A 16,768-nucleotide genomic window follows, 5' to 3' on the forward strand; every position below is an offset into this window, starting at 1 on the left:
GTAAATGTAGAAAATGATACAGATACGCTGTTATCATCAAATAGACATTAACACAAGACTTTGCATTCTCAAACAGAAAAAATTGCAATATTGCATAAGAAAAAAAGGAGTATTACAGATTTTGTTTTTACCCAGATTCCATTATTACATGACTCTTTTTTTTTTAAGTCCTTCTTGGGGTAGATGTAGATCTCATCTAAATAACCAAATGGAATCGTTCCCCAATTGCAAGTCCTTTCCAGGGCAATGGGAAATGTATTCTTCTTACATGTTCATTTTGTGGTCATCACGGTTTCCTGTCCATGGTCTTTCTTTGAATTCCCTTTGGGCTAAGTTTGGCCCATGTTTGCAGGAGTGATTGAAAGACAACCTTGCTTTTGATAAAGGCATATCATTTTGTCAGATCCCACACATTCACAGAGTCTGACCTACCCACGGACCTGGGGTTTTTCAAACCATTAGTCTGGGTCAGGTTGACTATTGTCCCGTGTTCAGTCCTTGACTTGGAAGTAACAGGGCTGAGGGAGAAAGGAAATCATATCCTGTCAATAAACGCTGAAAATATTTAGTGTGGCAAGCTCTGTGTTTTCTTTCTTATGAAAAGCTGATTAATATTCAGTGGTTGAAGGTTAATACCCCATTCATTTTATTCACTTTACATCCTGCACACAGCAGTGACTGTTCCAATTTCAACTCCTAATTCATACAAATCTGGTTCCAATCAGGAGATTAGTAACTTACTGCCTAAGCAGAAACAAATCACACAATTGCTAAGCTTATCTTTCTGCCCATACACAGACATGTACATGCACTTGAAATGGACTCATTCATGGATAAATGCAAATGCGTAGACCAGCAAAGTCCAATCCATGTGGACACATCTAGGAAGTTTTATTTGCTTACGCAAGCATGGGATGGGGGTACCTGAAACTGACACCAAGAAAGCATTGTCTGAATATATTCAGGCAAAGGTCTTTAACCTTACTCAATAATTGTGTCTCTGTGAAGTTTTCTGTATCACAGATATTCCTGTATTGAATCATATTCTAAAGATATTAGGATGAGTCATGATGCAAAAATTCTCTATGCCGTGTCCTTTTGTAGACGATGGTGTCATTTGGTAAGTGATCCACGACAACTCAGTCACTTCTTCTACAGATTCATTTTTATGTTGGAGAGGTTTTCATGAAGTTGGACACACCACTTGTTTGAGAAGGTGAAATTGTAGCAGGGTGGACTGGAGGGTAATGATAATGAAGGTTTTTCTGATCATATGAGTAAAGCTTCAAAACTAGTCACCAGAGTCGGAGGGGATTTGCATTTCCTGAAGATCTTTTGAAATTGTATCTCATTTGTCTGGAAAGGATTAAGAACAGACCTGCAGGGGTCTGTTTTTAGGCTCCTTCCAGCTTAGTGAGTGTGACTTGGGAATATCTGTCTGTAGTCATTCTGTAGGAGAGAGAAGTTTAGGTGGACGTCTGCACTCAGGATAGGATGGAGAAGAGGGGAGGAACATCGTGTTTAAATTTTTCAGACGATGCCACACCACAGTTGACCTAAAGAATGAACCATCCCAGTGTTGGCCATCCGATGGTGAGGATAATGGGTACTAAATTTTTTAATTTTAATTTTTGTATTTATTTCTGCTCAACATAACAGTTACCTTGCTTAAAAAAAAATACAGTGGGACTAATTAGAGCATCGTTGTATTCAATGCCATGAGTACTTTATTTGGGGGCTTTGGTGTTGGGGGGGCTTTGGTGTTGGTGACGCTTTCTTACCAAAAGGATATTTCCCAAAGCCTTCAAGAGATGGCTGTCATTGAGAGGCTATTCCGTATTGTTTGAAGGCCTCAAATCCATCTATCACCTAGAGAGTCCCAGGAATCTATCCTTCTTCCTTTCCTCTTTGACTGTTAAATTAGGGGAAAAGGCAAAGTACAGAATTCACGGCTTAAAAAAGAACTACCCAAGCAAGCAAACAAATAATCCTGTCTTACAGTCCTGTCTCTTCCACTTACTAGGCCAAATGATCGTGGCCTCTCTAAACCTCTTAACCTAGGCTGAAGATGAAATAATGCAGTGGCTGGAGATGACAGTTGGTATATTGCAGGTCTTCAGTGGTGACAGTTAATCATGGGTTTGCTGTAATGACTATGTGATTCACATTTGTGAGAATATTTGAAAATCTGTACATTGCCAAACAAAGTAGGAATCATTATTATTTCTTGGTGCAGTTATAGCTCAAATGGTCTGGGTGTTTTTTTACCTGCCTATGTCTGTCTACTCACCAACCAAACTCCAGCTCCAGTCAGCTGTCGGCAGTGTTCTCTTTGAGCTGTAGGAAACACGGATGGAACTCTTCAGCTAAGTCTTAAACACCTTCTAGCCTGCTGCTGAAGGCCACGGTTGGCAACACTCTGAGGAACTGGAGAAGTTTCTATCAGCAAGAATTGTACTTCTAATAAAACTGGTAACATCCCTGTCAAAAATGCTTGAGAATGTGGAGGCCCACAACTCAAGAGGAATATCCCTGAAATCCACATTTCATTTGAGGACGCTCACTCACACTTAATCTGGGGAAGAACTTGGACTCTTAACTGAGACTTTCCTAACCACTTTCTGGCCTACATCATCCTTGTAAATTGTGGTGAAATACACGTGATGTAAAATTTACCATCTTAACCATTTTTAAGTATATGGTTCAATGGTCTTAACTACATCCACACTGTTGTGCAACCATGACCACCAATCTATCTCTAGGACTCTTTTCATCTTGTAAAACTGAAGCTTCCTTCCCATTGAGCAATAACTCTCCACCCGCTTGCCCCCTCCAGCCCCCGGCAATCACCATTCTACCTTCTGTCTCTTTGCATTTCACTCTTCAGAGGTACCTCCTGTGAGTGGAATCATACATGTTTGTTCTGTTGTGACTGGCTTATTTCACTTAACATCGTATCGTTCACGGTGTGCATCCTCTCTTTTTGTGTCAGGCGAGAGTGGTAGCTATGACCCTCAGGGACATTTGGTGGGTACCGAGGAACCAACCTGTTCAGTTGATGTCACTGGGTACTGACAGGATCCAGGATGTGATGGCAACATTAGCCTTACTCCTAATTGGTGGTGATAAACCAAGCTCCAGACCTTCTGGTGGTTCTGAAAAGAATTCTAGGAGACAAGGACTCCCTCCCTGCGGGAAAGCACACGCCCTCTGCGATTTGGACGTGGAGGAGGCAACCACATGTGGACTTGGAGGCTGCTGTGCTGGGGTTCCTCCCTGCAGAGGGGAAGTTCCATTTAGCACTTTCTTTTAATTTTACAGATGCCATCAGGAGGGACTCTTTGGCTTGTGGAAATACTATGTTCTCTTCCTGCCTTCGGGTGACTGTACAAACTTAAAAAAAAAAAAACAAAAAAAACTCAAGCTCCAGTGTAGCTCCGCACAGGGTGTCTAGCCAAAATGCAAAGTTTTACCACAGCACACAAGCAGACAGTGTTTTTCAAGTGAGGGAACAGAGTGAGGTGCCTTTCAGCACCTTTTCCGGCACTTCTTTAAAAATGATTTAAATTGGAGGCAATAGCATCGAATGCTGAACATCTGACACTCAGACAAGACTTAATGAATCATACACTTTAACAACATCACTCCTCTCCAGCCACTTCACTTGGCATCCGTGGTGGTTGTTTTTTTTTTTCCCCCCAACAAAAACATTTGTTCTGCAGACCATTTGCTTGTTAGAGTATCCTGGGCAACTCTTGGTTCATGGCAGGGAAATCTGGCCCCAGGGAGGCTGCAAAGCCCAGTTCCTTGTGGATTTCAAAGTAAAAAGACAACAGTGTTCCTTCAGAACCCAACTTAGAAGCACTGTTGGTGTCTCCTCGATTCAATCTCTTGCAAAATATAGAAGCTGCATAATCAAATGTTGATCTTAACCCCACAACATCCAGCATTGCCGTTTGACTGATTTGAACCAAAGTAACAAAAAAGTCAGCAATTTTTGTGGGTAGGAAAATTCTAGTGCTTGGGAAAAGACATCAATTCTGAGTCTTCATGTGGGAGTAAATTGTTATCTTTGGTGTCATGAAATAAACCTCTGCAGGTGGGGTCTGGCTGTAGAGCTCACAGCTTGCTTGGCAGTTGTTAAGGACACAGGCAGAGTGGACAGAGGCTGCCCAGCTTCACCGAGGACCATGCATTAGTGTCCTCCCCCACCTTTCAGATGGGTCAGTGTCGGATGCAGTGCCGTTGGCAGAGAGAGTGGTGGGGCCGCTCCCTCTGCAGCTGGAACGTATGCAAACAATTTGATCTTCCAATCCAATCCTTAATGTAAATGTTTAATATAAACCTGATGTTAACACGATGTACATGAATTTACTGGCAGGCAAAACTGGGATTTACATCATTCTGAAAATCAGATGTTCTTTGCATCAGAGGTTAGAAAAACCTTTAAAGATGGCAGAATTTTCTTTCTGAATGGCAGGTGCATCCCTAAAGCGTACACACCCAGTACGCTGCTGGGGGACCAACCACTCACAGATGGCAGATTCTGGTGTGTGATCTTTTTTTTTGCAGACTGCTCCATGAATGGGGAGTTCGACTCCAGTACAGTGGCTGGTGATCTAAAGTCTGTGGGTCAAACTGGGCCTACCGTGTCTGTTTCTTTTTAACAGCTTTAATGGGGTATAATTGATACACAAAGAATATCACATATTTAAAGTCCAGGCATACCTCATTTTATTGGGCTTTTCTTTATTATGCTTTAATACTTTGGGTTTTTTGCAAATGGAAGATCTGCACAACACTGTGTTGAACAAGTATGTTGGCACCATTTTTCCAGCAGCATTTGCTCACTTCATGTCTCTGGGTCACATTTTGGTAATTCACACAATATTTCAAACACTCCACCAGCCCTGAAGGCTCAGATGATGGTTAGTATTTTTTTTTACTAAGGTTTATGTATTGTTTTTATAGCTATAATGTTATTGCATACTTAATGGGCTACACTGTAGTGTCAACATCACTTTTATACACACTGGGAAACCAAAAAGTCCGTGTGTACCACTTTATTGTGGTATTGTCTTGTTGCAGCGGTCTGGAACCGAACCCTCCAGCACCTTCAAGGTCTTCCTGAACACAGTTTGATGAGCTTGGACATAGGCAGACTCTCGTGGAACCATCACCACAGTCAAGGTAACAGATACATCCATCACTTCCAAAAGTTCCATTGTGTTCCTTTTATCTTTTTGGTGGTGTTGCTGTGTTTGATGTTTTGTTTTGTTTTTGTATTTAGGGGTTAAGAACACTTACCTTGAGATCTACCCTTTTAATGACTGTTTAAGTGAAGTGACTCAGTCGAGATAAAATTTTGGGTGTGCCAGATGCGTAAGTTTTAGAGATCTGTTACACAAACAGAGAGTCTACAGTGAACCATACTGTATTGTCCACAGCCTGGTTTTGGATCGCCCACAAGCTAAGAACAATTTTTGCATGGTTGAAAAGGAAAGAAAAATAATATTTTATGACATGTGAAAATTATATAAAATTCAAATTTCGGTCACTGTGGGTAAAGTTTTATTGGAACACAGCCATGCTCATTCATGTATGTGCTGTCTGCAGCTCCTTTTGTGATCCAGTAGCAGAGCTGAATAGTTGTGACAGTGACATCATGGCCCGTACAGCCCCAAATATTTACTCTTTGGCTCTTCACAGAAAAAGCTTGCCATAGCCTGCCCTAAAAAGTCCACACGTAACGATGCCACTGGCGCTGATGGTACTGACAGTGATGACCAGCATTTACTGATTGCTTCTTTGCACCAGGTGTATGTGTGCTGACTGCCCTTTTAGCGTGTGCCATGTAGTCTATTAATAACTTCCACTTAAAAATTATATTTGCTAAGTGTTCATGAGACTGTCACCTGTGTGGACTCTGCCTTTGTCTCCTCCTCTAGATTTGGGCTTTTCTACATGTTAATGATTATCTAGAAGGCATTTTTTTTTTCAATCTTCCTAATTTTACCACTTCCCCAGATGTTTGATGCTTTATAAACTAGGTACACATTTCACAAAACTGACTGCTCACCAGTATTATCAGGGAAACTTAAAAGATGCCCTGGCTTAATGAAGTAGGGCCTGGGGATGGCACTCAGAACTTTTGCTTGTTTGGCTTTCATTTTGAAGTTCTACTGGCAGTGCTGAGAATCAGCCTGACTTGGGAACAGTCGGCCAAGATAATTATTTTACTTTATACTTTTCAGAGGGATAGATATTGTAGATACCACCTGGCTTGGAACCCTTTGACAGCGAAACTGATTTCCCTATTTTTTAAAAAATCTTTTACCTCCCAGCCCCCGAAGCTCCCCCATCTCCATGGTTACGAGCCAGAACTTTGTACCTAGGGGATGCCCAAACCTAGTTACTTGACTGACTAGATAGCGCTGTTTCTGATAAGATGCATTGACTTCCTTCCCTTCCTTAGGAAAGAATTTCCCCATGAAAATAAAATTGCACCCATAGAGCACTGAATTCTTGTATGAAAATATTTACAGTAGTCTGGGACTGGCCCAGGTTAGAGCAATCCTTTTGTTCCTAGCCAGATTTTCACAAAGGAGTCAGATTGACCTTAATGGGAAACGAAAATTTCCACCTGGCCTTAAGGTAACCTCCCAGAAAGATGATGAGAAATTATCAGCAGATTTAATATCTGTTCTTTTATGCTGGGATTCTAATTTTTTTTTCCCTTCAAGCTTTTAGAATTAATTTCCCTTGTTTATAGGCAGAATGGAAATGTCTCAAGGTCCCTTTGGCTCCTCTGGATGAAATAATTAGGTGCACATGCTATCCAACACTCCTCTATACCATGGACCCTCATTAGTTTCAAATCTCAATTTAATTTCCAGGAGAAATAGTTCAGGGTTTCCTGAGACTTAGCAGTCGAATCTGAACAACCGCAGGGGGTCTCATACTCAGACTGCCTTTTCCTGGTCCCCCGTCCACCTCTCACCCCACACCCCTGAGTCAGGTCTCTGTAAGGTTCAATTTTGCTGCCTCTGTGTTTGCAAATAGGACAGACCCAAAATTGTTTCCTGAAAACCAAATGCTTCCATTTGCTGTCTTCCTAATTGCTCCCCGAGTTTGATTTGAAGCCAGTGGCTGTCCGGAACAGGTTTTCTTAAGTCGATCTGTAGTGAATTGATGCAGTCCTAGAATCAAGCATCTGAGCTGTGAACTCAGGAAGAAAAAAAAAGGATGCTAATTTGTGCTGTTAATTCATTTGATGGTAACTATATACTAGTTTGGTCCCCGTTGTGATAGCTCTCATACTATTCCTCATAACCTGAAGCCCACGGCTAGTTCTTTTTTGGTTTCAACTTTCTTCTCTGTGCTGTGGGTTTGACCAACCTGGAAGAACATGGCTGATTAGATCTCAGAAGGGTGCTCTGAGTTCCATTCTCAGCGCCAACTCAAGTAGTAGTAGATCTTAAAGAAAATAAAATGTTTGAAGATAAACTGTGATGAAATATCAGATTCTCTTTTTTAAGTTTTTTTAATTGAAATATAGTTGATGTATAATATTATATGTTACAGGTGCACGATATATATAGTGATTCACAACTTTTAAAGGTTTTACTCCATTTATAGTTATTATTATACAACATAGGTAATATAGCAAATATTTTATAATAACTGTAAGTAAAGTATTAGATTTTAAAGACTGGTAAACTTAGATGTTATTCTTTTAGGAACTTTTACTCTGAGTAAAAGTTCTCAAAGAATTTCCTTTGATGGAGTAGAAAGAGCCTTTGCAGAATGGCTCTTTTTATGTATTTTTATTTATTATTTATGTATATTTTTATTTCAGTGTAGTCAGTTTACAATGTGTGAATTTCTGGTGTACAGCACAATGCTTCAGTCATACAGGAACGTACATATATTCATTTTTATATCCTTTTCACTATAAGTTACTACAAGATATTGAATATAGTTCCCTGTGCTATACAGTATAAACTTGCTGTTTATCTACTTTATATATATTAGTTAGTATCTGAAAATCTCAAACTCCCAATTTATCCTTTCCCACCTCCTTCCGCCTGGTAACCATAAGTTTGTTTTCTATGTTTGAGTCTGTTTCTGTTTTATAAATAAGTTCATTTGTCTTCTTTTTTTTTTAGATTCCACATATAAGTGATATCATATGGTATTTTTCTTTCTCTTTCTGGCTTACTTCACTTAGAATGACATTCTCCAGGTCCATCCAAATGCTGCAAATGGCATTATTTTATTACTTTTTATGGCTGAGTAGTATTCCACTGTGCAGCTCCACTGCACAGCTTCTTTGTCCAGTCATCTGTTGATGGACATTTAGGTTGTTTCCATGTCTTGGCTATTGTAAATAGTGCTGCTATGAACATTGCAGTGCATGTATCTTTTTGAATTAAGGTTCCCTCTGGATATATGCCCAGGAGTGGGATTGCTGGATCATATGGTAAGTCTATTTTCAGTCTTTTAAGGAATCTCTGTACTGTTCTTCATAATAGCTGCACCAAACTGCATTCCCACCAGCAGTGTAGGAGGGCTCCCTTTTCTCCACAGCCTCTCCAGCATTTATTGTCAGTGGACTTTTAAATGATGGCCAGAATGGCTCTTTTAAGGAAGTAACAAAGACACCCTTCCTTGAAACCTGCCCCTTTTCAGACTTCTCCTACATCTCATTGGTAAGAGTTGGGTCACATGTCCTTTTTCAAACCAATCGCTCTCAAGGAGAAAAAGGATTACCAAGATTGAATAGGAATAATTACTATTCATCCCCTCTGAGTTACATGTTGGAAGAAGAATTGACCAAAATAAGGGCAGGCTGGCATGGAAAGGTGGTGGATGGGCAGGTACTTGGGTAAGGCAATCAGTAAACGACCATGCCTGTCCTGCAGATTACTGTACCACACAAGGGGCTTATAGAATGTTTCATTGAGATGAGGTATGAACAGTTACGCCGAAAAAAGGCAAAGGCTAATTGGCTTCTTAAAGTCAATTAATTAACCCTGGAATACTCAAGACTGTGTACTTAGGTGAGTGGATTCCAAATTCCTTATTTGATTGCCTCTGTCTCTCCTTTATAAGACTATGATGTCGGTTCCCTGGGTTGTGTTACAGGGAGTGACCTTGAATTCTTGCTATCTGGTCATTACCAAAGCCTATCGTGATGAACTGATGTTCTTTCAAGTTTTTGCTGGATACCTACACTAACTAACATGAACAATAGTAGCCATGCTACGTAAGAACTGCTCTAAGACTTGAGTTTGATTTAACACCAAATACTCAAAAAAAAAAAAACCCCAAAACAAAAACCTAGCATTAGGGGAAATGAAGATAATCAGAAGTTTAGACGTCATATTGAGTTGTTTTCATTGGCTGGCATAATACATGGATTATTTTCCTCTTCATGGAACAAAATGTGATACCATATTTCTTCACAATTAAATTAAGGCTGAAGAACAACAAAGACATTATGGTTCATATGGTGCATTGGAAAGATATTGTCTGTGCTCCACTTGACTACAATGCCTTTACTTTGTTGCTTTATGAAATGCCAGGTTTTCAGGGCAAATCCTATTAAGGGGTTTTAGTTCCTGCCTGATATTTTGCTTTCTTCTCTGCCAGCTGCCACTGCACAGAGATGCCCTGGGATTGTTCAGAGTGTGACTGGACTTGATTTAGAAATTAAAACTACCAAACTAGGGAAATGTGTCCAATCATTCATTCTCTTATCTATTTATCTATCAAATATCTATCATATCTCTTAAGTTCATTATAATTGCCTGCTTACTTGTCATTTCCCATCATGAGTCTGTAAGTGGTGAAACTGGTTCCTAGCTGTATCTTCAATGCCTGGCGTATTTACTGAGGAGTCAGTGAATATTTATTAAGTGTTTGAATTCTCAATGAGCTTTTAGTCTAGGGGAGAAAATAAGACATACAATTAAAGAAAAATAATATGTTAGAAGGGGGTACTGCCACAAGAGATTTATTGGAATTTTGAAGATAGACAGAGATCGTAAATAGTACACTCATTACTGTTTAGGGGAAATGATCGATCTATCTGTCTATATGTCTATCTGTCTGTCTATCTATCTATCATCTGTCCGTCCATCTATCTAATTGCTTAGGTAGCATATTTTAGTTCTTTATTCATATAAGCCGTAAACAAACCAAGCAAATCAGTTATTTAAAAAGTGTTCACAGATATAAATGCTGAATATATTTCTTTGTCAATGTTTACTCAAACTTTTTTATTTAAAATATAGGAGATCTACATGAGTTTCTTGTAGATAGCAGATAGTTGGGTCTTGCTTTTCTATCCAGTTTAACAAATATTCTAATTGGAGGGTTCAGTCCATTCATATTTTATGTCATTATTGATTTGGTGGTAGGTAAGTCAACTGTCTTGTTATTTACGTCCTATTTGTCCCATATGTTCTTTATTTATGTGTTCTTTTCCCTTCTTTTGTTGGGGGGGACAACAGTACTTGAATATTTTTATCCTGCATTTCATTTCCTCCGTTGGCTTTTTGTAGTCACTTAGAATTAGTGTTGTATTAGTGTTTCATTTATGGTACAACACAAATGTAAGAACTGGGGTTAGTTAGTTAGTTAGTTAGTCAGGGTTCTCTAGAGACACCAAACCGCATTGTATTGCACTTCATTTTATTGTGCTTTGCAGACACTGCCTTTTTTTTTTTTTTTTTTTTTTTTCCACAAATTAAAGCTTTGTGGCAACCCTGTGTCAGGCAAGCATACTGGTGCCATTTTTGCAACAGCATTTGTTCACTTTGCATCTCTATGTCACATTTTGGTGTGACAATATTTCAGACTTCTTCAGTATCGTTATATTTGTCACGGTGATCTGTGATCAGTGATATTTGATGTTGCTATTGCAGAAAGGTTACAACTTGCAGAAGACTCAGACGGTGGTTAGCATTTCTTAGCAATGAAGTATTTTTGAATTAAAGTATCTACATTGCTTTTTAGACATAATGATATTGCATGCATAATAGACCACAGTATAGTGAAAATGTAACTTTTATATGCACTGGGAAACCAAAAAAAACAATTGTGTGACTCACTTTATTGTGGTATTTTCTTTATTGTGGTAACCTGAAACTGAATCCACAGTATCTCCAAGATGTGCCTGTATGTGTGTGCCTGTGTGTGTGTGTGTGTGTGTATACATAAATACACACACACACACACACACATATATATATATAGATAGATAGATAGATAGAGAGAGAGAGAGCTTGATTATGAGAAATTGGCTAATGCAATTACGAAGTCTGAGAAGTCCTACCATGTACCATCTATCAGGATGGAGACCCAGGAAAGTCAGTGATATAATTCCAGTCCAAAGGCCTGAGAACCAGGGGAGCCAGTGGTGTAAATCCTAGTCCCATGACAGGAGAAGACTTATGTTCCAGTTCAAACAGGCAGGCAAGAGGGAAAAAGGGGAAAACTCTTCCTTTCTTTGCCTTGTTTTTCAAGTATATTCAGACCTCCAATGGGTTGGGCGATGCCCACCTACATCGTGGAAGACAATCTACTTTACTGCATCCATCAGTTCAAATGCCAATCTCATCTGGAAACACCCTCACAGACACACCTAGAAATAATGTTTAATCTGAGCATCCTGTGGTGTAGTCAGACTGACACATAAAATTCATCACTGCAAGAACCTTAAAGCAGAATAATTTTGTATTTCACAACCCCCATCCTCTGTGACCTATTTTACTTATATTTATTACAAACCCTAGATTGAATATTATTTTTGTCTTAAAACTGATTTCTCTTTCAACAAAATTTTAGACAAATAGCTGAAATTTTATTATGTAACCAGATAGTTACCATTTTGGGTGCATTTCTTTCTTTCCTGTAGCTACAAGTTTCCGCCTTGCATTATTTCACCTTAAGTCTGAAAAAATTCCTTAGTATTTCTTGTAATGTTCTCTTCGGAATGTCCTATTTCACCCTCATTTTTGAAGAATATTTTCACTGGATAGAGAATTGTGGGATGACGCTTTTTGTTTCTTTCATGACTTTGAAGATGTCATTCCACTGTGCTCTGGCCTCCATTGTTCGGATGAGAGGTTAGCACCCATTTGTACTGTTGTTCATCTCTCTGTAATGTGCTTTCAGGAATTCCTCCTTATCTTTGGTTTTCAGCAGTTTGGCTACGATATGCCTGGTTATAATTTGCTTTGTATTTATCCTTTTTGGAGTTTGCTCAGCTTCTTGGGCATATAGATGGATGTTTTTCATCAAATTGGGGAAATATTTGACCATTTTTTCTTCAGGTTTTTTTTTTCCCCCCTTGCCCCATACACTTATGTTCTCCTTCTGGGATAACACTTACACATGTGTTAACTCCTTGACGTTTTCCCACAAACCACGTAGGCTCAGTCTTTTTGTTTTTTCTTTCTGCTCTTCAGTTTGGGTTATTTTAAAATTATTATTTATTTTTTAATGGAGGTACTGGGGATTGAACCCAAGGCCTCGTGCATACTGAGCATGCACTCTGCCACTGAGCTGTTTCCCTCCCCCATGGGGTATTATTTACCTGTATTCAAATTCACTCACTCTTCCTTTGGCTAATTTCAATCTGCTGTTATGTTTCTTCGTTTAAACAATTTTTGCAGTTTTAGCATTCTCAAAATTTGTTCTTTTGCTTATAGCTGACACACTACATCTATTTGCTCATTGAGACTATATTTTCCTTTAAGTTCTTGGACAAATATTTAGTATCCGTTTGAAAGCCCCTTGTCTGATGTTTCCAACATTGGGGTCATCTTGGGATCTATTTCTATTGTCTGCTTTTATTTTCCTGATTATGGGTCACATTTTCTTGCTTTGGATGTTTAGTTCTTTATCATCTGATGAATATTATAGATTATACATTGTAAGGAGTCTGGATTACACTGTCTTCCTTTAAAGCATGTTAGGTTATATCCTGGCAGGCAAATAGTACACTAGAGGTTCTCTTTGATCCTGTTGGAGCTTGGTTTTAGGCTTCAGTAGGACAGCCTTCCTTACTCTAGTGCAAGGGTTGGCAGAGTTTTCTTTAAAAGCCTGTAATAAACATTTTAGGCACATGATTTATATCATCTCTGATGCAGCTATTCAGCTCTGCCCTTGCAGCGTGAAAGCAGCCATCAAAATAGGTAAGCAAATAGGTGTGACTGTGTTTTTCAGCAGAAGTTTTTTTTACAAAAAATATGTGGTAAGCGCATGGGCCATGGTTTGCTGATCCCTGTTCGCAATCATGGGCCTTACTCCTAACAAATGGCCTCGCTGGTGTCCAGCTGTGTGCCTGAGATGTTAATAGTGTCTCTCTATTCTGGATGGGATAATAATCCAGTGTCTCCAAGTTCTGTGTGACCTTTAGTCTCCCTTCCATCCTCAGTCCTAAAGCAGCTTCGTTCTGCCAGGCCTCATGGAGTCTCATCTTGCATATTTACAGCCCAGCCCTTGGCTAAGGTCTTGCAGACCCCTCACATCATTCCTCACTCCCTGCTGACCCGTGCTTCTAGTACCTTGCTCTGAAGTTGCCACTTGTGTTAGTATTCCTAAACTTTGATCTCTGCATCCTCAGCTCAGCAGGACTGCCATGTACTTTGGGTTCTACCTCCCTGTGCCATGGTTGGGAGCCCAGGTGAACACGGGGCTTACCTCATTCATTTCCCTTATCTCAAGAATCTCAGTCCGAGGCCACCTATTTTCCAATGCCTGAAATCAAGTAGGTGCCTTATATATTTTGGCCAATTTTATTATTGTTTATAGAGAAAAGCAACTCTAATACCAGATACTCCATCTGGGCTTGAAGCAGGAGTCTCCTTTCATTGTTTAAAAGCAAAAAGTGACTGGATGCCTATGTTACATAAGAAACTAGAAAAACTGATCCCATTCAAATAGTATTTCAAACGGTTAAAATGAGGAGGGCTCACATCCAGCAGAGCTTGGGTGTGGCCCCCTGTCTCACATTCTGCAGGGATTACTGGAGCCCTCTGCACATTCCCAGGCTAAAACAGATGCTCTTAGGGGAGTTGTAATCTTTTCAGCATTTGAATAATGGCTCCTAGTCAGAAGCCAATATGTCAACAAGAAATTCCAGATAATTGATTAAAACTCACCACCAAAATTTACTTCTGTGGATTTATTGACATCTCACTACCTACTAATTCAACAAGGACAAAAAGTTCAAAGTGCTCAGCATCATGCTAGGTGCTTAGAATATGAAAATAAAGAAGACACAGCCCCTCAAAGACCTCATTGCATACAAGAAGACAATAGAGATGTAAAAAAGAATATTATGATAGTGTGAAAAATCCTACAATGGAGGTAAGATTGGAGGAGGTGCGCCTAAAGGTATCCAGGCAAGCTGAAAGGTGCTTGAGCTAGACCCTTACTAGTTGGGATTGATTGGTTACACAGCAGGTCCATGCATGTGTAATGGACGTTTTAGGCAGACTAGAGCACCTGATGACAGCCACCAGGTGGTGGAGGGAGAGCATGTGCTCTATGCTTGAAGTTAAAAACCAAGAGATGATGGTAGGAGATGAGGCTGGACTTGCAAACAGAAGCCAGTTCATGAAATGTGTTACAGGATGCAATAGGGACTTTACATTTTATCCTTGAATAATGAGAAGCTGTTGAAGGATTGTTGAGAAGGGCAGTAATATGATCACTTTGAGAGAGATCTAGGTGGTAAATGGGAAAGGTTCTTTTAGTTGGGGTATTGAGTTAGGTGGGTAATAGTTGTAGTAAACAAAGAGAAATCCCTCGACTTGGGTAGCCACCCAGAGGCAGTAAGGAGGAGTTAGATGTGAGAAATGTCTCAAGGTAATTTTTTTTTCTGTTGGTGAATTTAATAGGATTAAGAAGGAAGGAAGATCTAGGATGGTGCTTTTTGGTTTGAGTAGTTAGGTAAATGGCAGTGACATTTTCAAGGAAGAGAAAAAGATGGGAAGAACAGGTCTGTAAGGGATGATGATTCATGGTGTCAATCAGTCATTTATTGGACAAATATTTAGTGAATGACTACTGTGTGTCAAATGCTGTCCCAGGGAAGTAATGACCAAGGCAGGCAATGTCCCCACTCACATGGTGGGAGAGGGGGATAAAAATTTAAAGAATGAATAAGAAGTTTAGATATTGAAGACCACAACTTGGGATCCAGTGAGTGATAGACAAGCTAACAGAAAGGGCCATATGCTTGGAGAAGAATGAGTGGGAGATGAAAATGGACCTTGTAGAGCACAGGTGCAGAGGGTAGGGATTTGGGTGTTTTTCAAACTGCAGGCTTTCCCTTAGTATATATGTATTGGGGTCCTTATTTCCCTTGTTAAGAAGCATCCTTCATTTTGGCTTTAGAGATGTTGAGTTGGGTACTTGTCACACCCCTAAATTGAGATGCTTACCAGATGGTCAGATGCAATCCTGGAACTCTGCAGAGACACAGTGACTGGAAAAGTGAATTTGAGAGTTGTCCACCAACAGCATATGACAGTCGGTGCTGAGGACAGGGCTACATTTTCCTAGCAGGAGTGTGTAGAAGCAGAGACTCAGACTAGCTGCCCCACATGTTATGTTGCAAAGACAGGCATTTTTAAGTGTTCAAAGGTGGTGCAAGATGATAGCATCACTCTTGGTTGCAACATAAACAACGAGGCACCTCTCTTTACACCTGGCTTGCTCCATGCATTTTTTTTTTTAAAAAGTACATATCATCTGTAGACACTCTGGTGAAAAGTAAGGAAGAGACGTGGGTTAAAAATGGAATCTCGGAGGACACAACATTTTTAGATATTGGCCAAGCTATGAATGATAATCAGGTGTAAGAAGTAAGTGTGACTAATATATTTTACATTCTATTTTACTCTATATTTCACTAAAACAATTAGCATTTCACTCTATTATCTTTCCCTGTCAAAGCTAGCATCACTTGGGTAAGCAAAGATGCTATTTGTATGCTTAAACCTGTTGAATACCTCAGTAGAGTATTGGTTCTTAACTCTTGTCGGCTGAGAGTTTAGGATGGATTCCAAGCATCTCCACTGTCTTTTAAGACTTTAGCTAAGTTGGTTAACTTTTGTAAAGCCTTCACTGATTTATCGTTAGTGTCTCATCTCTCTGGAGTACTAATCGTCTGTTTGTATCACTAGATGAATCTTCTTCCTTTTGTAAAAATGATCCAAATCCCCTCAAATTGGACAATTTGCATCTTGAAATTATAAAAAACAATTTCAGATTATTTAAAAAAATAGGTTCTATTTAGTGTTATCATCTTTTTATATCTTTCTGCCAGTGGAGTGATGATTTACTCCAAATAGCAAAGCCAATCGGTGACTCCACTAACTTGGAAGGACTTGGAAGGCGATCTGTTTTCTCCATCAATCCTCTGATTGATTTCTTTCTGCAGTTAATTCCATCTAAGGGACATGCTTCTCATCCGTTAAATTGATGTCACATGCCAAGTTAAATCAAGTATTCCTGTCTTAAAACTTGCCTAGGGTTCTGTGATGGTGATATTTTTGGTTTCCGTGTCCTTTCCTGAAGATTGACTGTCAAGTCAAAGTAAACAGAGAATGTAGGGTGTCAGTAAATAAACACCCTCAGTAAATGGGGGATATATATTAAAAGGGACTATTTCAAATAGTGTTGTGGACTAGAGAGATGTGTTCTTCAGCCTTAACACGAGAAGGGGGAGAAGTAGTGTAAGCATCTT

This window comes from Camelus dromedarius, chromosome 16 (assembly GCF_036321535.1).
Source record: "Camelus dromedarius isolate mCamDro1 chromosome 16, mCamDro1.pat, whole genome shotgun sequence".
Classification (NCBI taxonomy): Eukaryota; Metazoa; Chordata; class Mammalia; order Artiodactyla; family Camelidae; genus Camelus; species Camelus dromedarius.